We start from the raw sequence: 27,429 nt of genomic DNA, 5'->3' as shown, positions 1-27,429 counted from the left end.
CTGTTGCCACTCAGAGCTCAGACTTCGAATCAGAGGAGAATACCCCCACGAATGCTTCTGAAGGTCTATCAAGATAATAGCACAAATTAGCTTAAACCAAACCGCTCAAAGACTTAAGTGTGTGCTTTTCGTTTGAGAAGTAGGGAAGCTATTCGTAAGTTGATGATAGAATGGTCGGGAGTTGAGTTACAACATTGCTACACACCAAAATACCTAGGAGTGACGTTGTACGGATCTATTACTTTCAAGAGACACTGCATGAATTGTAAGTTGAAAATTTCCACAAGGAACAATCAGTCAAGAAACATGGCCGGATCACAGGAGGCAGTAAACCTGAAACCATCCGAACCTCTGAATTTGCATTAGCCTATTCTGCAGCAGAGTAGGCTTGCTCTGTTTGGTATGATTCATCATATGCCAAACAGGTAGACGTAGCTCCCACCTATACCTGCAGAATTATAACAGGTTGTTAGAAGTCTGCTCCTGTAGAATGGATTTACCACCTTGCAGAAATAGCACCCCCTGCCATTCGAAGGGAAATTGCGGCGAATAAGGAACGGAAGAAAGTGAAACAAGAAGAAACCCATCCCCCGTAGGGGTATAAGCCGCATTTGCAGCGATTGAAGTCAAGTAAGAGTTTCCTTAGAATATGAAAGGTACTTACTATCACTGCTGAAAATGCCAGTGCGCAACATTGGAGGGATAAGACTCCTCTGCCCTCTGGTTGGAAAAGAGCTTCTGAAGCTCTGTCTCCAAGACATGACGGAGAATGCATGACCTGGAAATCTTTGAATAGGCTGAGGTCAAGAGTGGGTAGATCAAGGTTTAATCTGGAAAGATGGGGCTACAGTACAGAAAACAATATTATGTCTGATTGTGGAGAAGTCCAGACTGTCTAGCACATGCTTCAGTGTCGCCTCTGTCCAGCTTCCTATATTACAGAAGACCTCCATGAAATGACAGAAAACGTACTGGAACTGGCCAAATTTTGGCCAAAGATTGTATGACGCGTTAAATGTACACCTATGTACGTTTATGAGACGAGAATAAATAAACCGCTGACAACTTCTCAAGGAGATATTTTTGTTCCGTGACAGCGGCCCAGTTAATTCTGCACACGGGACACAGTCACACAAGCTGTTCCTTTGGGCTATCAAAAATTTACCTAATCCCCCATTATTCTCCCGACACTGCTCCAAGATATTTGTTCCTCTTTCCTCGGATGAAAAAAATATTACGTGAGAGACATTTCCAGGAAAATGACGACGTTGTTTTCGAGGTAGAACATTTATGGACAGCCAAATTACAGACTTCTGCAACCAACATCTCCCACAAATCATCTATCTCTGGGATAATGTGTCGTACTGAAGGGTGAGTATGTATGTGGAGTAACGGCAAACACCGTCACCACGTTTTTTGGTCACAGTTTCATTTTTTCGAGGTGATGATTAAAAATTTACTGTTACACCTCGCACTTTTTATCTTTACAGCCTTTCATGTCGCTGCGTCATCCAACTCGGACCGAGTGTCCATTCTGTCTTTTCGTGACAGTAGTATGTTTCAGATAACAGTAGCGTCTCTGACGCATGTGATCAAAACTTACGTTTGTTAACTCAGTGAAATATATTATGAGTAACAGTAATACTCTCTCAAAGATAAAGTTTATATCTCTTATCGCTTCATCTTGCCTCTGAAGGAGTCTCAGTCAGATTAATCCTTGCCAACTTATTAACGTGTCATACAATCTTCTGAAATTCCATAGTCATATCCTTCTTCGGTTATTAGTTTACAATTACTTAGAGTAAAGATGGAAGGAATATTAAGTTCTAACACCCCACCGAGAAGTGACTATTAGAGGTGGAGCAAAAACACAGATTGGGGATGCATAGGGAAGAAAATGTGGTGTGAAGTAAAACACTCTATATGAAAGAATTTTTTGAAGTAAATGCTTAGGGTGCGATTTGATGACGCAATGTTACTTGCCATGCAGTCTTACAGTAAGCTGTCCAAACACAGGGGTTCTGAAGGAGGTTATCGACCATAAAAATGGCTCTGAGCACTATGGGACTCAACTGCTGAGGTCATTAGTCCCCTAGAACTTAGAACTAGGTAAACCTAACTAACCTAAGGACATCACAAACATCCATGCCCGAGGCAGGATTCGAACCTGCGACCGTAGCGGTCTTGCGGTTCCAGACTGCAGCGCCTTTAACCGCACGGCCACTTCGGCCGGCCATCGACCATAAAGACTAGACTTCAAAATATATAATAAGCTATGAAATATTAGCATTTTTTTTATTTCTGAGGTGCCTGATAGAAGACATATAGGTCCCTATAAGAGTTGGAACTGAGGAAGAAGGTCTTTGGAATACATGCCTGGAGCACAAAGTTGTGTAGAAGTGAAATATGGGCCATGTGATATCTGGGGAATAAGAAAGTAGAAAAATTCGAAATATGATACCATTGCACTACTTACAGGGCAGACAAGGTAAGAAATGAAGAGGTACTAAAAACAATAACCGAGAAAAAAGCTTCTTTGCGAAACCTTTACCAGCAGAAGGGAAAAGCTAGTGGAACATCTGCTACGACATCCAGAAATAGTTAATTTGTTGTTGGCGGATAGGAATAGTAGAGAGAAAGACTGGAATAAGCAAAACTGTAACAATGGTGGGTGTGTTGGTTACACGGAACCAATAAGACAATCACTATATAGTATGAGACAGAGGAAAGCAATAAGTCAATCAAATGAAAGGAAAAGCGTTTGTACCTCCATTCTGAAGAGACTGGACTTTCATACTCGTTATCTCTTACAGCGGTGCGAGGCGTTCACAGTATTTCCCACTTCAGAAATACCTCAAGATATCTTATAAGCAGACACATGTTCTGCTCTGGTGAGACCTATACAGATACTGGCAAGTTATAAAACTGCAAAAGTAGTTTTGGAAATTGGACGAAGGGTAAAGGAATAATTTGTCACTATCATCGTCAAAATGATTGTCATCGTCGTCATCATCAAAATCATCGTCATCATCTCCATCATCACCACCACCACCACATGAACGACTATGGGACAAGTTATAGTTTCTCCTTAACACCAATAACCACAGTGTGATGATATAAGAAATTATCATGTATTTAAATATGCTTATACCCACTCCAATTGTAGACATTGAGAGGCAACTGCTGTAGGAAAAAACTGAAAAAAACAAGAATTTTCCAGCAATAAACGATGTAGTTTTGAAAATATTGATCTAATCAAACCATGTAGAGAACTACAGAACATCTCATTGTCGAACGTATACCATCGAAGACAGTGCTGCTAAAGCAGAGTTACTAAACATAGCATTTCTAAATGCCTTCACAAAAGAAGACGAAGTAAATATTCCAGAATTCGAATTGAGAACAGCTGATAAGATGAGTAACGTAGAAGTAAATATCCTCGGAGTAGTGAAAAAACTTAAATCACTTAATAAAAGCAAGTCTTCTGGTCCAGACTGTGTACCAACTAGGTTCCTTTCGGAGTATGCTGATGCATTAGCTCCATACTTAACAATCATATACAACCGTTTGCTCGACGAAAGATCCGTACGACAAAGACTGGAAAGTTGCACAGGTCACACGAATATTCAAGAAAGGTAGTACGAGTAATCCACTAAAATACAGGCCCATGTCGTTAACGTCGATATGCAGCAGGATTTTAGAACATATATTGTGTTCGAACATAATGAATTACCTCGAAGAAAACGGTCTATTGACACACAGTCAATATGGGTTTAGAAAACATCGTTCCTATGAAACACAACTAGCTCTTTATTCACAAGAAGTGCTGAGTGCTATTGACAAGGGATTTCAGATCGATTCCGTATTTCTGGATTTCCGGAAGACTTTTGACACTGTTCCACACAAGCGGCTCGTAGTGAAATTGCGTGCCTATGGAATGTCGTCTCAGTTATGTGACTGGATTTGCGATTTCCTGTCAGAGAGGTCACAGTTCGTTGTAATTGACGGAAAGTCATCGAGTAAAACAGAAGTGATTTCTGGCGTTCCCCAAGGTAGCGTTATAGGCCCTTTGCTGTTCCTTATCTATATAAACGATTTGGGAGACAATCTGAGCAGCAGTCTTCGGTTGTTTGCAGATGACGCTGTCGTTTATCGACTAATAAAGTCATCAGAAGATCGAAACAAACTGCAAAACGATTTAGAAAAAATATCGGAATGGTGCGGAAAGTGGCAGTTGACCTTAAATAACGAAAAGTGTGAGGTCATCCACATGAGTGCTAAAAGGAACGCGTTAAACTTCGGTTACACGATAAATCAGTCTAATCTCAAAGCCGTAAATTCAACTAAATACCTAGGTATTACAATTACGAACAATTTAAATTGGAAGAAACACACAGAAAATGTTGTGGGGAAGGCTAACCAAAGGCTGTGTTTTATCGGCAGGTCACTTAGGAAATGCAACAGATCTACTAAGGAAACTGCCTACACTACGCTTGTTCGTCCTCTTTTAGAATACTGTTGCGCGGTGTGGGATCCTTACCAGATAGGACTGACGCAGTACATCGAAAAAGTTCAAAGAAAGGCAGCACGTTTTGTATTATCGCGAAATATGGGAGAGAGTGTCACAGAAATGATACAGGATTTGGGATGGACATCATTAACAGAAAGGCGTTTTTCGTTGCGACGGAATCTTCTCACGAAATTCCAATCACCAACTTTCTCCTCCGAATGTGAAAATATTTTTTTGACACCGACTTACATAGGGAGGAATGATCACCACGATAAAATAAGGGAAATCGGAGCGGATTTAGGTTTTCATTCTTCCCGCGCGCTATACGAGATTGGAATGATAGAGAATTGTGAAGGTGGTTCGATGAACCCTCTGCCAGGCACTTAAATGTGATTTGCAGAGTATCCATGTAGATGTAGATATAGATGTAGGGACTTCAGAAAGTTACACATGTTGTCCCAGGGTAAGACTATTGCTCAATAGCCGTAGTGAAGCAGTGTGTACATGTTCTTGGTTTCCTGCAAATACTTTCTGCTGCGGAACGGATAAGAGGTGCATCACAGTGCGCAACTGAAATGGCGCGGTAACTGGATACGTACTCTTAAAGTTGAAGTATGCGGGACAGTACGGTTCTTCTGGGCAAATTGTAAAGAGCAAGAGCGGTACAAAAATAAGCAGGCATTGTTCACCTGCACGACAATATACCACCCCACACGACGCGCACAACACAAGCTTTGCTTCAACGTTTCCAGTGGGAAGTTAGGAATGGAGATAGGGCAGAGCCCTTTGGAACTCCAGCAAGAGGATGGAAAATGTACGAATTTGCGTTGCTCATGGGCTCATAGTAGTAGAAAATGATCATCAGGATAGAGGGAATTACAACTGCGAAAGTGTGGAGTTTGAAGAAATGACAGAATGTCATAAACTTTTTCGAGGTCAAGGGACACAAAAAATTACCAACTTTTCTGCTATTATGCTGCTGAGACAGTAGATGGACGCACAGGAGTTGGTGGTCAGAGAACAAATGTTTAGATGCGCCTCGTACTGTTATTTTCTCCGCAGACCAGCATGACCCTGGTACCATCTTACTTCATTATGTCTGGAGTTCGCTGCTGACCGGACGTTGAGTGATAAGTAAACAAGTGACCAGATACTTGAGCGGCGGAGTGCTTTTTCACCGTGAACACTCACGGCGGCAGTGTTTTGTGAGCGCTCTATAATTGAAAGTCCGCTCTCAGCGATTGCTGGACGCAAACAAGGTCACTGGTAGCAAGCTGACCGTCATGACAATGCATTAGACCGTTCCAGAATCACATCACTCGGCACTCGCCGCCACGTTACTGCACAGCAAGTAATACAGCAGATAAATACAAACGTCATGTTTGTTCTGATTAACTATGAAATGAGACTTATGGAGCTAACTAATGGTCATATCTACATCAATCTGACGTCAGTCAACTCTCCCACAAGGAGCAGCGTAGTGTAATCAGTCCGGACAAGAAACCGTCATCAATTGTAGCAATTATTGCATGTGGCCTTCCTTAGCAATCATATACAACCGCTCATTTGACGAAAAGTCTGTTCCTAAAGACTGGAAAGTAGCACAGGTCATAACAATATTCAAGAAAGGAAATAGGAGTAACTTGTATTACAGACCCATATCACTAACTTCAATTTGCAGTAGGATTTTGGAGCATATACTGTACTCGAACATTATGAATCACCTTGAAGAAAATGACTTATTGATACATAACCAACATGGATTCAGAAAATATAGTTCTTGTGCTTGTTCCCATGAAGCAATGAGTGCTGTCGACAAGGGATCTCAGATGGATTCCACATTCCTAGATTTCCAGAAGGCTTTTGATACCGTTCCTCACAAGCGACTATTAATCAAATTTCGTGCATATGGAGTATCGTCTCAGTTGTGTGACTGGATTCGTGATTTCCTCTCAGAGAGGTCACAGTTTGTAGTGATAGTCGGTATATCATCGAGTAGAACAGAAATGATATCTGGCGTTCCGGAAGGTAGTGTCATAGGCCCTCTGCTGTTCCTGATTTATATAAATAATCTCGGTGATAATCTGAGCAGCCCCTTTAGATTGTTTGCAGATGGCGCTTTTATTTACCGTCTAGTAAAATCATCAGACGATCAATTCCAATTAGAAAATGATCTAGAGAGAATTTCTGTATGATGCGAAAAGTGGCAATTGGCGCTAAACAAAGAAATGTGCGAGGTCATCCACATGGGTACTAAAAGAAATCCGATAAATTTTGGGTATCCGATAAATCGCACAAATCTAAGGGCTGTCACTTCGACTAAATACCTAGAAATTACAATTACGAGAAACTTAAATTGGAAAGACCACATAGATAATATTGTGTGGAAGGAGAAACAAAGACTGCGCTTTGTTGGCAGAATACTTAGAAGATACGACAAATCCACTGAAGAGACAGCCTACATTACACTTGTCCGTCCTCTGCTGGAATATTGCTGCACGGTGTGGGATCAACCAGATAGGATTGACGGAGGACATCGAAAAAGTGCAAAGAGGGGCAGCTCGTTTTGTGTTATCGCGCAATAGGGGTGAGAGAGTGTCACTGATATGATACGCGAGTTGGGGTGGCAGTCACTGAACAAAGGCGGTTTTTTGAATGAAATTTTCATTCTACAGCGGAGTGTGCGCTGATATGAAACTTCCTGGCAGATTAAAACGGTGTGCCGGACCGAGACTCGAACTCGGGACCTTTGCCTTTCGCGGGCAAGTGCTCTACCAACTGAGCTACCCAAGCACGACTCACGCCCCATCCTCACAGATTTAATTCCTCCAGTACCTCGTCTCCGCAATATCCTTTCTTCCAGGAGTGCTAGTTCTGCAAGGTTCGCAGGAGAGCTTCTGTGAAGTTTGGAAGGTAGGAGACGAGGTACTGGCGGAATTAAAGCTGTGAGGACGGCGCGTGAGTCGTGCTTGAGTAGCTCAGTTAGTCTTCTGGTAAACCTTCCGGGATGTAAGGTCGTGGTCCATGAAACTCTTCAGCTCCTAACGTTTCGTCCAGAGCTGCGCTGGACATCTTCAGAGGGGTGTTTCTCCTCCGGTGAGTCTTACCGGAGGAGACACACCCCTCTGAAGATGTCCAGCGCAGCTCTGGACGAAACGTTAGGAGCTGAAGAGTTTCATGGACCACGACCTTACATCCCGGAAGGTTTACCAGAAGATATGTCATCCGGTCGTGAAGCTTTCATACTAAGCTCAGTTAGTGCCGACACGGTAGCTCAGCGTGTTCGGTCAGAGGGTTGGCTACCCTCTATAATAAAAAAAACTGAGTGAATGGATCAATAACGAACTTTAACGGGCGTCAGGTGACGTCCGCCACGAACAATTGAAACGAACAATAACGAACAAAATGAGAAAAATAGTTGGTAGAGCACTTGCCCGCGAAAGGCAAAGGTCCCGAGTTCGAGTCTCGATCCGGCACACCGTTTTAATCTGCCAGAAAGTTTCAAATGCGGTTTTCTTTGCGAGATCTATTTACGAAATTTCAATCACCAACTTTCTCTTCCGAATACAAAAATATTTTGTTGAGACTCACCTACGTAGGGAGAAATGATCATCATAATAAAATAAGAGAAATCAGAGCTCGAACGGAAAGATTAAAGTGTTTCTTTTTCCCCACGCGCCATACGAGAGTGGAATGGTAGAGAAGTAGTATGAAAATGGTTCAATGAACCCTCTGCCAGGCTTTTATGTGTGAATTGCAGAGTAACCATGTAGATGTAGATGTAGCCGGACATCTTAAGCATTAAACACTACAGGAAATCCCATCTCCAGTGTGCGATGCTCTCCTTCGCCCTAGAACTCTAACTGTCGAAGTAACGACATCAGTGTTCCGCCCCTGTCCAGATCTGTATTCAAAATATGTCTACTATTTACTAAAACAGATTAGTTATTTCTTCCACAAGTAAACTTTTTTCTTTTACACACAACAGCAAACGATGTTTACATTGGTTATTGGTTTCTGTCATATATCAACCATCTTCAGAATATGTACGTAATAAGCAGCATTTAGCGATGAAGTAGTCGACGACAGTTATTGTCATACAATAGCAGTAGCAGATGTCCCAGTAGCTTGTCATTTTTTTTAGAAATGATTTTCCACTAACAGAAATAGTTTGGGGGGCGACTTCTATTCCCTTCTCGGACACAAACAAAACTTCATGGACTTATTAACAAACTTACTCAGCTATACGACACGTATGCTCCCCTAAAAACTAGAAATGTAAGAAGGAAACCAGCACCTTGGCTATCCGAAGAACTAAAACAGCTCGTGAACCTCAGAGAAGCTGCACATCGTGTGTACAAACCTCGCCCCACGTCTGAAAATCGTATCTCTTACAGGCAGAAGCGGAACAGAGCCAGCCAAGGCACGATAAAAACAAAGCTCAGGCATTCCCATATATTAACTGACAGCAGAACTAGACCAGCTGTCCTATGGAAACCCTGCGTGGTCTTGGTATAGGCAAAGGAAAAGCTGTAGCCGACCCTATCGTCCCAGCCGAAGAACGGAATCGGTATGTCACATTACCTACAACCACAATTCAACCGCAAACGAAACAGAGCCTCATAGATTGCTTCATGGGATGAACGACTGCAGTCACGAAAAATTCTATCTAAACCATGTCACTTCCAATACCGTCAAAAATGCCTTCGTGCGTATCATATAAGCATATACTGGATACGATGGCAACAAAATCCAAATAACGAACTCTATTTTCGCCCACTACTGTACTCTGTAACAGATATCTATCTTTAACGACTCCTTGACCACAAGTGTTTCTATTGAGGTCTGGAAATAGCCACTACCAAAAAGGATGTTGCCACAGCACCCTCTGATTAGAGATCTATTTGCATTCTTCCGGCACTGTCCAAGGCCTTACAATACATAGCCCAAGACTTGCTAACAAACTACTTAACTACAACCAACCTACTATATAAATAAAAATAATAAACGTCGCAGCAAAACATCTGTCTTAATAAAGCTAACAGATGACTTGAAGCTTGTCATGGATGAACAAAAAGCGACTATCATGCACTTCTTAGAATTCAGCAAAGCATTTGACAATGTCGACTTCGACGTTTTACTTACCAAGCTTGACAGCCTAACTTTCTCGCCAAGTGCAGTGCAGTGGTTTCGCTCATACGTGACGTCTTGCTAGCAATATGTCATGTCCTTCACCATAAAGTCACAATGGAGGCAGGCATTATCAGGCGTCCCCCGTGGTTCGGTATTTGGTCCTATACTCTTTTTATTGCACGTAAATGATGTGTTATCAGTCTTGTCCTACTGCAAATACCACATGTATTCATGACCTCCAGCTGTATCTAAGTGCAAAACATATAAGCGTGAAGACAGAGATCGAGAATTTGAATAGTGAGCTGTATGCACCATCAAAATGGGCATGGATTATAGAGTTAAAGCTCAACCTAACCAAAAGCCAAGCGCTACTAGTTAGTCGTCCTAGTTCATAGTATGCAACGTCGGGAATCTAAACCATCCTTAATCTTAAACGGATCAAACATAAAATTCTCTTCCTCAGGAAAGATTCTAGAAAAATGGAAATCTAAATTTGATTGAGCACTTAACTGCAATGTGTAAGAAGCCACCAGTGTCTCTCTATGCCTTACAGATGTATAAAAAATTTTCCCTCTTAACTCAAGAAAGGAACTTATACAATACTTATAACCGAGCGGGGTGGCGCAGTGGTTAGACACTGGACTCGCATTCGGGAGGACGACGGTTCAATCCCGCGTCCGGCCATCCTGATTTAGGTTTTCCGTGATTTCCCTAAATCACTCCAGGCAAATGCCGGGATGGTTCCTCTGAAAGGGCACGGCCGACTTCCTTCCCAATACTTCCCTAATCCGATGAGACCGATGACCACGCTGTCTGGTCTCCTTCCCCAAACCAACCAACCAACCAACAATACTTATACTTTCAATTATTGATAACAGCGATGTTATCCTGCAAGGTCCTTCTCTGGAAAGCTCGAGGCGCCTGGAACTGGTTATGAACGTCTGTGTTCGATATGTCTCTGACGTTCAACTCACCATCATATATGAACAGCTATCCTGCCTGGGCACAGACAAGTGCTGTGATTTCCGTATATCCTGCCTCCTCTACTGTCTTATCCCACATACACTGTCATATCTCTTCTCTACCTTATGCTCTTGTCTGAACAACATGATAGAAACATCTTTTCTGTCTCACTCCTTCGCTCTGCCCTTTTTCGAAGTCCTTTTCAGTAGCAGGAACCTGACCCTGCAGTAATCGCCTCATTACGTTAGAGAACTGAATAACATCTCCAATCTCAAAAGACAGTTAACGACATACCAACTGAAGCAATAATAGTGACTACCTTTGTCACTGTGGGCACTTGTTACACCTTTAAATCCTTGTTTCCTACCAGATCTTCCGCATTTACCAGTGTTCTTAGCTAGTGCGGTCTCCTTAAATTTCGTTTCCCCGGAAATCGATATATCGCAAAATATCTATTTTGCACACCTATGAATTCTTTTCATGTCTGCGAGAATCATTATTGTTATTATTGTCATTATTATTATTATTATTGTTATTGTTGTTGTTACTGTTATCACTATTACTGGCAACAGCTGCAGTAATACAAGTACTGACGCTATTAACTTTATTAGTTAATAGTCAGTATTATTTACTTAGATAACCACTTCAGACATTCAAATCATGTTAATACTAGTTGTCATACTGAAATTAGTATTTCTTAGATAACTATGGTGTAATAGATACTGTATGTGTGAAACCCAGATCCGATGTAAGAGAGGACCTGAAGACCCTAATCTGATCGGGTCAGATAAATAAATAAATAAGTAAATGTCTTTCTTCCTTGCAGTACCTCTTCATCTGGTAATCCACCTGCCAACCTAATTTAAACTTTCTTCTGTAATATACTTTTTTGGAATTCTCCCAGTTTCTCGTCTTCCACATTTCCGTAGTTCGAGTTTTCCCTTCCATTCAAACCTTTGCTCTAGACTCTATTTAAAGGAACTTCTTTCTCAACACTGATACCGGTAATATAGGTCTCGTTGTTGAAAGCTCTCTTCGCCTGCACCAACCTTTTTTCTTGATGTTCTTTGCTTCACCTATTCTGGGTAAACTTTCCTTTTGTATATTTTGTTGAAGAGTCGCCTGTCTCTGAGCATTATGCCAATTCGTGACAGCATTTATGAGATCATATTTCGCCTTACATTGTCTTAGAGTTCTGAAGTCCACAGTTGCTATGAAAATACAATAGTTTCTCTTATTTCTCCCGTCTGTTACTAAAAGTAAAGCCAATGAAGCTTCCCCTTTCGTTTCCTCAACTTTCCTGTCCTTTTGCCAACACATTAATTTAAACGTCACCTTAGAAACATGAGTGCCAAACAGTCTATTAGATAGAATTACAATCAGCCGCTTTTGGCATCTTCGGTAATGATGAAATGACTTCTGAAAATAAGATGTTACCTAAATCTCTTGTTTCATATACTGCCCAACCTTTCATATACTGCCTGATCTTTTATTCCCTATATCGAAAACTGATTTTAATACCTGCAAGGACGTCGATTGTCTCTTACTTGTTTCACATTCGATCGTTAAATTCTCTATAAAACTCTAGATGCATCACTGGATCATACAATTTTTTATACATCAGCCTCCTTCGCTCTTGGATATGTCTTTATTACGGCACAGAGCTTCTGTTTGCACCAGCTGTTTGTTTGTCTTTTCTCCCCAAATTTCCAACTACAACCCCTTAATCACACCTTTGCTATCATTTCTCCGAAATTACTGTTAATCTTCCTATTATTATTTCCTACGATGAGCAGTTTCTCATTTCTTATTACATGTTTATTTCTTCCATTCTGGTTTAGCCTTTATGCAGTTCCAGTTGATTTCATTCGTTCATTCATCTGTAGATGATTACGTTAGATGTACTTATCGTTCCAGTCGATCCATGGTAAGGAGATCCTCTGGGGTTTGGAACATGTCAGAAAACAAGAATACGTAATAAATATTTACAAAATAAGAACTGATATGCTAAATACCTTCCACAGATCCCAAATGAAATTTCCCTTGTGGATGCGGAATAGGTCAAAAAATCGTCTTGAGCATACCGATATTAAATGTTTAATATAATTAGGTGCATGCGATAGTTCTTAGGCTATTGTAGCCATGCATCATCAAATAAAAGAAATAAAATAAAAAAAACATTCTACATCACTTATTTACAATGATCGCATTACTGCACAAAATTTGTACAAAAGTCAAACTGTATCATATTAAGTGATATTATTAGTAACATATAGAAATCAATGGGTCTCTAAGAAATTCATTACTTGAGTAGGAGGAGTTGGGCACCAGTAAATCCTTTCAACTCTTCTCAAGTTGAACTGTATTATTAGTTAAACTTCTATGGCTGCTGGCATTTTACTGAAAATGTGTACTGCAGAGAAGTGGACACCTTTCTGAAAAAAAGTAAATTACTTTAAGTGTTCCTGAAAATTACTCTTATTTCCGGTACTGATCCCACGAACTGAGCTGTTGGTTTGAGAAAAAGATATATTTTTTGAGACAAGTTTTATTAAAGAATAAATATATTGGGAAGCACTAATTAGTATTCCCAGTTGTTTAAACAGCCCTCTGCAGGACGTTTTCGAGCTCATGGCACAAATAATTCGTACTGCACCTTTTTGGGCTCGGAAAACTTTAGCTTGACCTGATGAGTTACCCCAAAAAATAATTCCGTTTGACATTATGGAATGAAAGTAAGCATAGCACGCTAGCTTTTTTAATTTTATATCACCTACGTCTGACAACATTCGCGTAGCAAATAGAGATTTGCTTAGGCGCTTCAGAAGCTCTATGATGTGCTCCTTCCAGTTAAATTTATTATGAAGCTTAATCCCAAGAATTTAACAGTGTCAAGTTCTTCTAGGTGCTTGCCATCATATTTTACGAGTTCTGAGCTGAATATAGTATGTTTTTTCAAGGTTTAGTGACAAAGAATTGGTTAAGAACCATGTATTAACGTCCGTGAAAATTTCTTTAGTTGACTTTTCTAAGGTTATACTTGTATCTACAGCCATACTCAGTAAATCACTGTCAAGTGCATATCAGAGGTTACCTATCATTGTGCCACTTATTAAGATTTTTATTAATGTTTTTCCCTTATGAAGCGAAGGAAGAATGTTTGTTTAAATATCTCTGTTAGTCTTTATAATTTGTCTAATCTTGTGTTGCACCCTCTAAGAGCGTTAGGGAGGCGGGGGGGGGGGGGGGGGGGGTGCTGTAACATATTCCTATATTCTTCGATAATACTGTCTCTTGAAACTTTGTAAATATCAAAACTATCTGGACACCTATCAGTGGATATTAATATGGGGACGTCCACAATTCACCTTTATGATGGCTTCAACTCTGCTAGGGACACTTTCAATGAGGCATCCGAATGGCAAACCACTCTGCCTCAAGAGACGAAACCAGAGAACGTAATGATGTCGGAGGCTAGCGTCCCTAGCGGAATCGATGTTCTAACTCATCCTAAGGGTGTTCGATAGCGTTCAGGCAGGGGCTCTGGGCAGGCCTCTAAACTTCAGAGCTGTTGTTGCCCACAAATCATTTTCCTTTGTGACAGCGTGCATTGTCTTACAGATACAAACAATAATCGTATCCTAAATGTCATCTTCTTACGCACAGTAAGGGAATCTCTCGCCCTAACCACGGAAAACACCGCATACCGTAACTGCATATCGTCTTTACTTCACTGTGGCTCTACACGTGACGGCAGGAAACGCTCTAGAGGCATTTCCTAAACCCAAACTCTTTCATCGGCTTGCCACCGGGCGTAATATGATTCATCACACCAAATCACTCCTGTCCAGTCATCCATTGTCCAGGGCGTCGCTCTCAACTCCATCTCTTGCGCCGCTTAGCGCCGGCAACGGAAATGTGCGGCTTATGTGGAGCTGCACAATCGTTGTACCACAGTCTTTTTAACTCTCTACGCACAGTAATTGTGCTAGCTAAAGTACGGGTAGACAAATGGCTCTGAGCACTATGGGACTTAACTTCTGAGGTCATCAGTCCCCTAGAACTTAGAACTACTTAAACCTAACTAACCCAAGGACATCACACACAATCATGCCCGAAGCAGGATTCGAACCTGCGACCGTAGCGGTCGCGCGGTTCCAGACTGTAGCGCCTAGAACCGCTCGGCCACCACGGCCGGCTCTACGGGTAGCACTTTAAACTCATGGGTGATTCCTTCCCCTTACTTCATGCGATTTTTTACAACTACCCTTCGCAGTACTCGACGGTCCCTGTCCGCCAGTACATTAGGCTTGTCTGTTCTGGGTTTATCTATGGTCGTTCCTTCGCGTTTGAACTTCGTAATCACATCACCTACAGTACACTTGGCTATCCTTAAAAGGCTTTAAATGTCGTTGATAGAATTGTTACTCAGATGACCTCCAATGGCTAGTGGAGGTTCGAAGTCACTGAGCTCTCCTGAGCGACGTATTCTGGTGTTACAGTTTGTTTACGGACAACACAATACCTCCCTCCCCCCCTCCCCGCCCATCTTTTACTCTGGCGGGTCCATCTCTCGTGATGTCTAGTAGCTACCTGCACATCACTAGAGGTGTTTGCTCAGACAACGTACGCTTTCTCCTCATAATATGCATCTATCTTCAAGTGCCTCCCAATTTACGTTTTCCATCACTTCCGTGACGTTTACCCGTGAGTCAAAGAAACTTGTGACCATACGTACTGCTCTTATTCGTATACGTTCTACACTGAAGAGCCAAAAGAAACTGGTACACCTGCCTAATATCGTGCAGGGCCCCCGTGAGCGTGCAGATGTGCCGCCACACGTCGTGACATGGGCTCGACTAACTTCTGAAGTTGTGCTGGAGGCAACTGACACCATGAATCCTGGGCGTGTGGGTTGTCGCACATGCTCCACACCATTACAGAGCATCCATCAGCTTGAACAGTCCCATGCTGATATGCAGGGTCCAAGGATTCATGAAGAAGTCTCCATACCCGTACGCGTCCATCCGCTCGATACAATTTGAAACGACACATGTCCCACCAGGCAACATGTTTCTAGCCATTAACAGTCCAATGTCGGTGTTGACAGGCCCGGGCGAGGCGTAAGGCTTCGTATTGTGCAGTCATCATGGGTACAAGAGTGGGCCTTCGGCTCCGAAAGCCCATATCGATGATGTTTCGTTGAATGGTTCGCACACTGACACTTGTTGATGACCCGGCATTGTAATCTGCAGCAATCTGCGGAAAGGATGCACTTCTTTCACGCTGAACGACTCTCTTCAATCGTCGTTGGTCCCGTTCTTGCAGGATTTTTTCCCAGTCGCAGCGATGTCGGAGATTTGACGCTTTACCGGATTCCTGATATTCACGGTACACTTGTGAAATGGTCGTACTGGAAAATCTCCATTTCATCGCTACGTCGTAGATGCTGTGTCCCATCGCTCGTGCGCCAACTATAACATTACTTTCAATCTCACTTAAATCTTGATAACCTGCCATTGTAGTGGCAGTAACCGATCTTACAACTGCGCCAGACACTTGTTGTCCTATATAGGGGTCGCCGACCACAGCGCCGTATTCTGCCTGTTTACATATCTGTGTATTTGAATACGCTTGCCTATACTAATTTCTTTTGCACTTCAATGTATTAGCACTATTAGTCCTATTCGCTAAGAGCCCCATTCATTTCAGCAATACTCTAGGAGGAGTTGCAAAAGTATTTGATAAGCAGTCTCCGAATTTCATGTACATGTATCTTCAATGAATGTGCAAACAAAGCTAACTAACTGGTGTACACACACACAAACACACACTCACACACACACACACACACCACACGCATACACGCGCACACACTGTGTGTGTGTGTGTGTGTGTGTGTGTGTGTGTGTGTGTGTGTGTGTGTACTGTGCACTGTATGCGGCACACTGTCAATATAGTCTTACATAAAGCCCTCCTTCAACACTTTGAAATACAGAGTGTTTCACGTTCGGTGCTGTGAGGGAACCAATGGCAGGGGGACCGGCTCTGACGGTCGGTGAAGTTACGAGCCGTTCCTCGGTCTTTGGCAGGTTGCGTAACGGTTTTGGAAGGACGACCGAGAAACCCATTCTGCCACTTAGAATTTCAAAGAGGTGTGTCAGTAGGATCTGCGCACGGAGCTGCATAAAAACTAAAATTGATTCCTTAAAAAGTTACGGTAGTGCATCGGCTGTCCAGTTAAGGTGCTGGTGATCCTGAAATGCCACACTTTTTTATGTGCATTTTTCAGGATTCGTAACTGGCAAATCAATTTACGCTGCAGTTCCGAAAATCGTCATCGGTACTTCATATGATATGAAAATGGGGGTGAGATGTGGAATTAGTATACTCGACTTACTGAACCGATGTTTTTCCAACAAACCATAACTTCTGATATGTATGTAAACAATTTAATGCAACCTTTTTGAGAGAACTAACAACTAAAGAAACGACTCACGGTTACAGTGCAACAGCATACAGCGGCCACACATCCATGACAAGAACTCTCTTTAGCAAGCACGAGAGCGTTATGAAAGCCCTCAGCAAATTCCATTGACAGACGTTACAAGACAGGCGTTGCGCGTGACGGAGAAAAACCGTTTTGCAAGATATTCTTTCGTTACACATACGTCTCGCGAAATGTACGTGACGAGAAAATCAGACATGCTTGACCTTTTAGCAACAAATAATCCAAATAGGGAGCACCGTGAAGAATACTGGAGTTGGTGAGCACAAGGACCTTGTAGCGAGACTGAATACCATAAGATTCAAATGCACCAAAAATTAACGCAAAATATATCTATTTAAAAAAGCAAATAAAAATTCGCCTGACGCTTTCCTAAGAGACGGCCTCCATTTCTACCGCACTCACAATGTAAGCGTAAACCAGATGTGGATTGGATTCAAAGAAATAGTATAGACGGCAATTCAGAGATATTTACCACATCCATCCAAACTTACATACTAATATCATAAATGCGAAAGTAACTCTGTCTGTTAAGCTTTCACAACTAAACCGTTGAACCGATTTTGATGTAATTTGATATGGCGATAGCTTGAACGCTGAGGAAGAACATACGCTACTTTATAAAGTATGTAGTACAAGATATTTAATGATCTGAATAATGTAGCGTGAATTATGGAGCATCCGTACTTCTATTCTAACTTCAGTCACAAGCCCGTTGCATTCTAGCCGCTGAGCGTCAGGCGACTGTTACAGCTTCACAACCACATCCTTTAAATGTCGTACGGCAAACAGAGAGACGTGCCTTTACATGTAGAGCGTGGGAGGCTGTCAGAGACGCTGCATTTGATCATGATATGCAAGCGCAGCCGCAGGTAATAGGCAGAAACGTGAGTGCAGCTGACGTCACTGCACGTACAAATGATTTACAATTTGTGCTTCGCCAAACTACAAATTAGTTATTTTCTTTCTTCGTCAGTTTAACGCTATTTAATTATTTTGAAAATTCCTCATTTGATTTTACTGCCATCACCATCACTCATCGTAACAAAACTACTCATAAACGGCAACATCTCGTGGTCTTTTGCTTAGCTTTACTGACCTGTGATCAGAGGGTCCCGAGGTCGATTCTCAGCCGGGTCGGATTTCCTTCGTTCGGAGCTGGGAGTTTGTGTTGTCTTTATCATCATTCTATCATCATCAAAGCGCAAGTCATCGAACTTGTATCAAATAAAAAGACTTGTACCAAGCGGCCGAACATCCCAAACGGGACTTCCTGGTCGATAAAGCCATACGTAAATTTCATTTAATTTTACTGACATGCGAGCGCAGATGCGGGTAGCAGATAGTAAGTTAATAAGAGTTGGTACAGTCCTCCATGGTACACAAAACGGGTCAGAACACTGTTGCAGAAGCAACGAAAAATGCATGCCAAGTTTAAAGGAACGCAAAATCCCGAAGACTGGGAAGTTTTACAGAAGCTGTAAATTTAGCCCGAACTTCAGTGCGAAATGCTTTTAATAGTCTCCACAATGAAATTCTGTCCCAAAATTGGCGAAAATCCAAAGAGATTCTGGTTGTATGAAACGTATGCTAGCAGAAATACGCGGTCACTACCTTCACTGCACGACGGCAATAGTAATGTTGCCGATGACGCTGTTACTGAGTACTGTTTTCCGAAGTTTCTCCACCAAAGGCCACTAAGCAAATATTGCAGAATTCTAATGAAGAACAGCTCCCAACAAGAAAGGTCGGTGTAGCGAGACAACTTAAGTCACTTTATGAAAAGTCCCCTTAGAAAAATTAAGCATGACTGTGCTGGTAAACTTCTACATTATTTCATAAAAAGACAGCTGAGTAAAACTGAACGTACTCAGACATTTCTCTCTTTACTTATTCTGACAATCACTAAACTGACACACAAATTTTTAGCGCAACGCAATCTGACTTTTAAAAATCCCTACAAAAGAATGGCTTTGACTAACAATAACCTATACCTTTCATGAATCACTGCCCTCACAAAAATCTTCGTTACTCGAACTACTGCAATACAGCTAGCGCCAATACTGCCTGCTAAATAAAAGATTCTAACTACTGAAGGCACTAACTACGGATAGGCATATCCCCAATTGCCCAACGCTACGCGCTGTTCGGGATTAGCCGAGCGGTCTCGGGCGCTGCAGTCATGGACTGTGCGGAGGTTCGAGTCCTCCCTCGGGCATGGGTGTGTGTGTTTGTCCTTAGGATAATTTAGGTTAAGTAGTGTGTAAGCTTAGGCACTGATGACCTTAGCCGTTACGTCCCGTAACATTTCTCACACATTTGAACATTTGCTATGCGCAGTTCACATCCAACTGCCCAACACTACACAAGCGAATATTCCAACAATGAGTCCAACCAGCCACAGACTGCACACAGTCAGCGACTTTCATACAGAGCGCTACGTGGCGTTACGAACATAAAAACCTAAACAGCCTACTTACAACTTAATAAAATCAGTCTCCCGGTCCAGGAAGTATGCCAGTTAGGTACTTTTCAGGGTACGCTGGCAAAACAGCTCAAAACATCTCAGTTATGTACAACAGTTCGTTCGACGAAAGATCCGTGCCTAAAAACTGGAAAGTTACACAGGTCACACCAATACACAAGAATAGAAATAGGAATAATCCACTTAATTACAGACCCAAATCGCTAACGTCGATTTGTAGTATAATTGGGGAACGTATACTGTGTTCGAACACTATGAATTACCTCGAAGAAAACGGTCTATTGACACAGAGCACGGATTCAAAAACAATATGTTCTTGTGAAACACAGGTATTTCTTTATTCACACGAAACAGTGAGTACTCTCGACAGGGGATATCAAATTAATTCCATATTTCTAAATTTCTTGAATTCTTATGTCTCTGTTTCTCACAAGAGACTTTTAATCAAGTTGCGTGGTTATGGAGCATCGTCCCAGTTATACAAATGGATTCGTGATTTCCTGTCAGAAAGTTCATATTACCTGACGGAAAGCCATCGAGTAAAACAAATCTTATACGGAGATCCCCAAGGATGTGTTGTAGGTCTTCTGTTGTTCTTGATCTAAAAAAACGATTTAGGAGAAAATCCGAGCAGCTCTCTTGGATTGCTAGCTGATGATGCCATCCTTTTCCGTCAAGTAAAGTCAAAAGAAGATCCAAACCAATAGCAAAAGGATTTAGACAACACAGTACATGTGTATGGTGCGAAATATGGTAATTGACCCTAAATAATGAAACTGTGAACAATAAAAAGAATCCGTTAAATTTCGGTTACACGATAAATCGCAAAAAATTGTAGGCTGTCAGTTCAACTACATACATTGGGATTAAGATAAGAAGAACTAGGATTATATAGAAAATGTTATGTACAAGACGAGCCAAACACTGTTTTATTGGCAGAACACACACAAGACGCCAAAAATCCATTTCACTACCCACACTGTACTTGGCCCTCATCTGATGGAGTATTGCTACGTGCTTTGCGATCCTTACTAGACAGTACTGACGCAGGACATCGAAAAAGTTCTAAGGAGGGTAGGTCGTTTTGTACCGTCGCGAAATTGGCGAGAAAGCGACTCATATTTGATACACAAGTTGGAGTGGCAGTTATTAAACCAAAGGAATTTGCCGTTGCAGCGACACATTTTGAGGAAACTTCAATTAGCAAGGGTCTCCTCCAAGAGCATAAACATTTTTTGACGCCCTCTTACATAGGGACAAATGATCATCGTAATTATATAGTCATCAGGCCTCGCACGAAAATATTCAAGCCATCATTTTCCGAGCTTGCTGTTCGTGAGTGGTACGGTGAAGAAATAGTCTGAAGATAGATCAATAAATCCTCTGATAGGCACTCAAGTGAGAATTGCAGAGTAGTCGTGTAGAAGTAGATGTAGAAATAAGTACTGATCTGGAGGCTCAGCGAGTGATACTCGATCTTGGTTCAAATGGCTCTGAGCACTATGGGACTTAACAGCTATGGTCATCAGTCCCCTAGAACTTAGAACTACTTAAACCTAACTAACCTAAGGACATCACACACATCCATGCCCGAGGCAGGATTCAAACCTGCGACCGTAGTGATCGCGCGGTTCCAGACTGTAGCGCCTAGAACCGCTCGGCCACTCCGGCCGGCTACTCGTTCTTCCTATGGACCTTTCGCGAATGACCAGTGAAGGGATGAATTGCTGGTGGTACCAGATATACCCTCTGCTACACACCAGAAGATAGATTGAGGAGTACAGATGTAAATGGATATGAGTTCTAGATAGAAGTACAAGGATAACCATCGGCACCCTGATAACATAAGATCACCTTGTTATTAGACAAAGTCTGAATTGAATAATTCTTGCATAGATTATATCAAAGCGACAGTCCTGAACGAATCGTAATGTTCTTGACAATCCAGGATAATTTTAATGTTAATGCCTAATAGAACGCTAAGGCAATATTAGTTTCAGAGGCATAACAAATTATATATGTAATAAGTCAGTCTGATTAAAAATTAGAAGGTATCGTACAGAATATTCTATATAAGTATATACTGAGGTGACTGAAGTCATGGGATAGCGATATACAGATGCCGGTAGTATCGTGTACACAAGGTATAAAAGGGCAGTGCATTGGCGGAGGCGCTACAGTCTGGAGCCGCGCAACCGCTACGGTCGCAGGTTGGAATCCTGCCTCGGGTATGGATGTGTATGATGTCCTTAGGTTAGTTAGGATTAAGTAGTTCTAAGTTCTAGGGGACTGATGACCTCAGAAGTTAAGTCCCATAGTGCCCAGAGCCATTTGAACCATTTGAACCATTGGCGGAGCTGTCATTTGTACTCAGGTGATTCATGTGAGGGTTTTCGACGTGATTGTGTCCGCACGAAGGGAATTAACAGACTTTGAAAGCGGAATGGTAGTTGGAGCGAGACGCATGGGACATTCAATTTCGGAAATCATTAGGAAATGCAATATTCCGAGATCCACAGTGTCAAGAGCGTGCCGAGAATGCCAAATTCCAGCCTTTATCTATCACCACGGACAATGCAGCGGCCGACAGTCTTCACTTAACGACCGAGAGCGGAAGCGTTTGTGTTGAGTTGTCAGTGCTAACAGACAAGCAACACTGATCGAAATAACGGCAGAAATCAATGTGGGACGTACGGCGAACCTACTCGTTAGGACAGTGCAGCGAAACGTAGCGTTAATGTTCCATGGGAGCAGACGACCGACGCGAGCGTCTTTAAAAGCACAACATCGACTGCTGCGCCCCTCCTGGTCTTATGACCATTTCGGCTGGACACTAGACGATTGGAAAACAGTGGCCTGATCCGATGAGTCCCCATCTGAGTTGGTAAGAGCTGATGACGGGGTTAGAGAGTAGCGCAGGTCCCACGAAGCCATGGACACAAGTTATCAACAGAGCGCTGTGTAAGCTGATGGTGGCTCCATAATGACCTATCAATGACTGGAAATAGTTATGTTCGGCTACTTGGAGACCATTTTCAGCCATTCAAGGACTTCATGTTCCCCAAACAAAAATGGAATTTTTATGGATGGCAATGAGTCTTCTCACCGGGCGACATATCTTCGTGACTGATTTGAAGAACATTCTGGACAATTCGAGCGAATGATTTGGTCACCCATATCGTCGGACATCCCATCGAAAATTTATGGAACATAATCGAGAGGTCAGTTCGTGCACAAAATCCTGCACTGGCAACACTTTCGCAATTATTTACGGCTATAGAGATACTTTGGCTCACTAATTCTGCAGGGAATTTACAAAGTCTTGTTGCGTCCATGCCACGTCGAGTCTACATCTACATCTACATTTATATTCCGCAAGCCACCCAACGGTGTGTGCTGGAGGGTACTTTACGTGCCACTGTAATTACCTCCCTTTCCTGTTCCAGTCGCGTATGGTTCGCGGGAAGAACTACTGCCGGAAAGCCTCCGTGCGCGCTCTAATCTCTCTAATTTTACATTCGTGATCTCCTCGGGAGGTATAAGTAGGGGAAAGCAATATATTCGATACCTCATCCAGAAACGCACCTGGACAGCAAGCTACACCGCGATGCAGAGCGCCTCTCTTGCAGAGTCTGCTACTTGAGTCCGCTAAACATCTCCATAACGCTATCACGCTTACCAAATAACCCTGTGACGAAACGCGCCGCTCTTCTTTGGATCTTCTCTATCTCCTCCGTCAACCCGACCTGGTACGGATCCCACACTGATGAGCAATACTCAAGTATAGGTCGAACCAGTGTTTTGTAAGCCGCCTCCTTTGTTGATGGACTACATTTTCTAAGGATTCTCCCAATGAATCTCAACCTGGCACCTGCCTTACCAACAGTTAATTTTATATGATCATTCCACTTCAAATCGTTCCGTAAGCATACTCCCAGATATTTTACAGAAGTAACTGCTACTAGTGTTTGTTCTGCTATCATATAATCATACAATAAAGGATCCTTCTTTCTATGTATTCGCAATACATTACATTTGTCTATGTTAAGGTTCAGTTGCCACCCCCTGCACCAAGTGCCTATCCGCTGCAGATTTTCCTGCAGTTCGCTGCAGTTTTCCAATGCTGCAACTTCTCTGTATATTACAGCATCATCCACGAAAAGCCGCTGCACTATATCGAGAAAAAGGAGGTCCGACACAATATTAGAAGACATCCCATGCATTTTGTCATCTCATTGTACACTCCTGGAAATTGAAATAAGAACACCGTGAATTCATTGTCCCAGGAAGGGGAAACTTCATTGACACATTCCTGGGGTCAGATACATCACATGATCACACTGACAGAACCACAGGCACATAGACACAGGCAACAGAGCATGCACAATGTCGGCGCTAGTACAGTGTATATCCACCTTTCGCAGCAATGCAGGCTGCTATTCTCCCATGGAGACGATCGTAGAGATGCTGGATGTAGTCCTGTGGAACGGCTTGCCATGCCATTTCCACCTGGCGCCTCAGTTGGACCAGCGTTCGTGCTGGACGTGCAGACCGCGTGAGACGACGCTTCATCCAGTCCCAAACATGCTCAATGGGGGACAGATCCGGAGATCTTGCTGGCCAGGGTAGTTGACTTACACCTTCTAGAGCACGTTGGGTGGCACGGGATACATGCGGACGTGCATTGTCCTGTTGGAACAGCAAGTTCCCTTGCCGGTCTAGGAATGGTAGAACGATGGGTTCGATGACGGTTTGGATGTACCGTGCACTATTCAGTGTCCCCTCGACGATCACCAGTGGTGTACGGCCAGTGTAGGAGATCGCTCCCCACAACATGATGCCGGGTGTTGGCCCTGTGTGCCTCGGTCGTATGCAGTCCTGACTGTGGCGCTCACCTGCACGGCGCCAAACACGCATACGACCATCATTGGCACCAAGGCAGAAGCGACTCTCATTGCTGAAGACGACACGTCTCCATTCGTCCCTCCATTCACGCCTGTCGCGACACCACTGGAGGCGGGCTGCACGATGTTGGGGCGTGAGCGGAAGACGGCCTAACGGTGTGCGGGACCGTAGCCCAGCTTCATGGAGACGGTTGCGAATGGTCCTCGCCGATACCCCAGGAGCAACAGTGTCCCTAATTTGCTGGGAAGTGGCGGTGCGGTCCCCTACGGCACTGCGTAGGATCCTACGGTCTTGGCGTGCATCCGTGCGTCGCTGCGGTCCGGTCCCAGGTCGACGGGCACGTGCACCTTCCGCCGACTACTGGCGACAACATCGATGTACTGTGGAGACCTCACGCCCCACGTGTTGAGCAATTCGGCGGTACGTCCACCCGGCCTCCCGCATGCCCACTATACCCCCTCGCTCAAAGTCCGTCAACTGCACATACGGTTCACGTCCACGCTGTCGCGGCATGCTACCAGTGTTAAAGACTGCGATGGAGCTCCGTATGCCACGGCAAACTGGCTGACACTGACGGCGGCGGTGCACAAATGCTGCGCAGCTAGCGCCATTCGACGGCCAACACCGCGGTTCCTGGTGTGTCCGCTGTGCCGTGCGTGTGATCATTGCTTGTACAGCCCTCTCGCAGTGTCCGGAGCAAGTATGGTGGGTCTGACACACCGGTGTCAATGTGTTCTTTTTTCCATTTCCAGGAGTGTATATGAAACAGCATGAAAAGCTGAGTGGCTGAGTTTCATTATTACTGATTGAGGTTACGCTAATGTTTATGGAGAAAGTGTTGTCGTAAAGATAAACGGCTGGCACCACTGTAGCCATATCTTTTCATAGCCTGCATTAAAACGGTAGTAAAACCTCATCTGTAGAGGAAGTACGAGGGAACTGCAGAAAGCAAATTACACTTATTACGGCAGCCCAAGTATCTTTTACTAACTGCTACACTACGCTTCAAAGTGCCGCAGATACGAGACACTATTTTTCAACATAGTCACCAGGTTTCTGTTCAGAATGGTGTGAATGTCCTGCCAAGCGTTCAGTTCCTCGATGACAGAAGTCTGTTTCTCAGTCACGGAGCCTTTAGAAATCCCCTGTGTGAAGTCCTGATCATTGGAAAATCTCTCCCCCCCTTGTTTTTCTGCGATCCCCTAGATGTTGTGATCTGTGGTCGTGTCGATCGCCTTCCTTCCTGATCAGCATCGCTCAGGTCTGTGCGGCCTTGGCCATATTGTTGGCAGAATTTCAGTACGGTTGGACACGACATTGCATTTTTTCCATACACCGCCATAATTTCACGGTTTTATGAGCGTATTGCATTGGTGGCCGGGAGACCCCTCGCGGGGCGGTTCGGCCGCCGCTCCACAAGTTCTTTAACGCCACTACGGCGACTTGAGAGTGAATGAGGACGAAATGATGATGAAAGACACACAACACCCAGTCATCTCGTGGCAGAGAAAATCTCTGACCCCGCCGGGAATCGAACCCGGGACCCCGTGCGCGGGAAGCGAGAACGCTACCGCAAGGTCACGAGCCGCGGACCTTTCACGGTGAATCTGTGTGAAATCTGGAAGTTGTGCTCACAAGAATCGTTCTGACCTGCGTAGCTCAACAGTGGATTAATTGTTCAGTCGCTGCCCCGTTTGATTCGCGCAGTGTTATGCAACTGTTATCCGTACCACAGCAGAACTGAGTCTGCGGGAAACCCGGAACATGTACTCTCTTCTGACATTGCACCACTCGTGTTGCACAATGATCTTAGTGTGGTACGACATGTGTAACTTGTTTTTTTCTGTACCTGCATACTAGTCAATAACTCATCTGAGTCGTGCAGGCGGCGTAATCACAGAACTACATCGGTAGGGGAGTGCATGTTGTTCCACTTCACCCTTCGTCCGAGACTTACATTTTCTATTGTCGCACGTTAGCCCATCTCTGAAGGAAATATGGAGTCATTAGAGTCACATTATTTGAGCTGATGGGCAACAATAGAGAATAAAATAATCTGCGATATTTTGAAGAAAGGAAGATAAATATTTAATGCCTCATTGACAACAACGTCCGTAGAAACAGACAATAGGCTCAAATAGGAAGAGGACGGGAAAGAGAATCGGCTGTATACTTCTCAACGTAACTATTATACCTTACACATTAATCAGTTTAGGTAAACCGCCGTCAAAGTAAATCTGGTTGGTCAGATGGTACTTGAAAGGCCTTCTCCTGAATTCCACTGAATTTCCACTGCGCCACCTCGCTCCTTATGCACGCAGGCGCCACCAAATTACTAGCTTAAAGGCATTTTTCTGATCTCTGTTGCCGGCCGTGGTGGCCGTGCGGTTCTAGGCGCTGCAGTCCGGAACCGCGGGACTGCTACGGTCGCAGGTTCGAATCCTGCCTCGGGCATGGATGTGTGTGATGTCCTTAGGTTAGTTAGGTTTAATAAGTTCTAAGTTCTAAGCGACTGGTGACCTCAGAAGTTAAGTCGCATAGTGCTCAGAGCCATTTGAACCATTTGATCTCTGTTTTGCAATAATGAAAGTGAAGTTAGTACTCTTGTGTTTACGTGCGCTAGTATTTCAATACTGAAGGAATTGATGTCTTATTAATTAGCGTTTAGAAACCAGTCGTCACTTGAGCTGTTCCTGTCTCGCTTCTGGCGCGGAATAAGTGCGGATTTAGTCTTCTCGCCTGTGTTCCGTAATTGAACTAAATAAAAATCGGTCACCTTTATCTTGTAATTCTTCTTCTTCGAGCAAGCTACTCTATCCGAAGTGCCAGGTTTCATCAAATTTCTTCTCCTGGCAGTTTAGGCTGCGCTCTAAAGCTAAAAGAAAAATGCTGTTATCTTCTGCAACCTACTAAATGACGAACACC

This window comes from Schistocerca americana, chromosome 1 (assembly GCF_021461395.2).
Source record: "Schistocerca americana isolate TAMUIC-IGC-003095 chromosome 1, iqSchAmer2.1, whole genome shotgun sequence".
Taxonomy (NCBI): domain Eukaryota; kingdom Metazoa; phylum Arthropoda; class Insecta; order Orthoptera; family Acrididae; genus Schistocerca; species Schistocerca americana.
The sequence above is the reverse complement of the archived record's forward strand: the minus strand, read 5'-3'. Positions refer to the sequence as shown.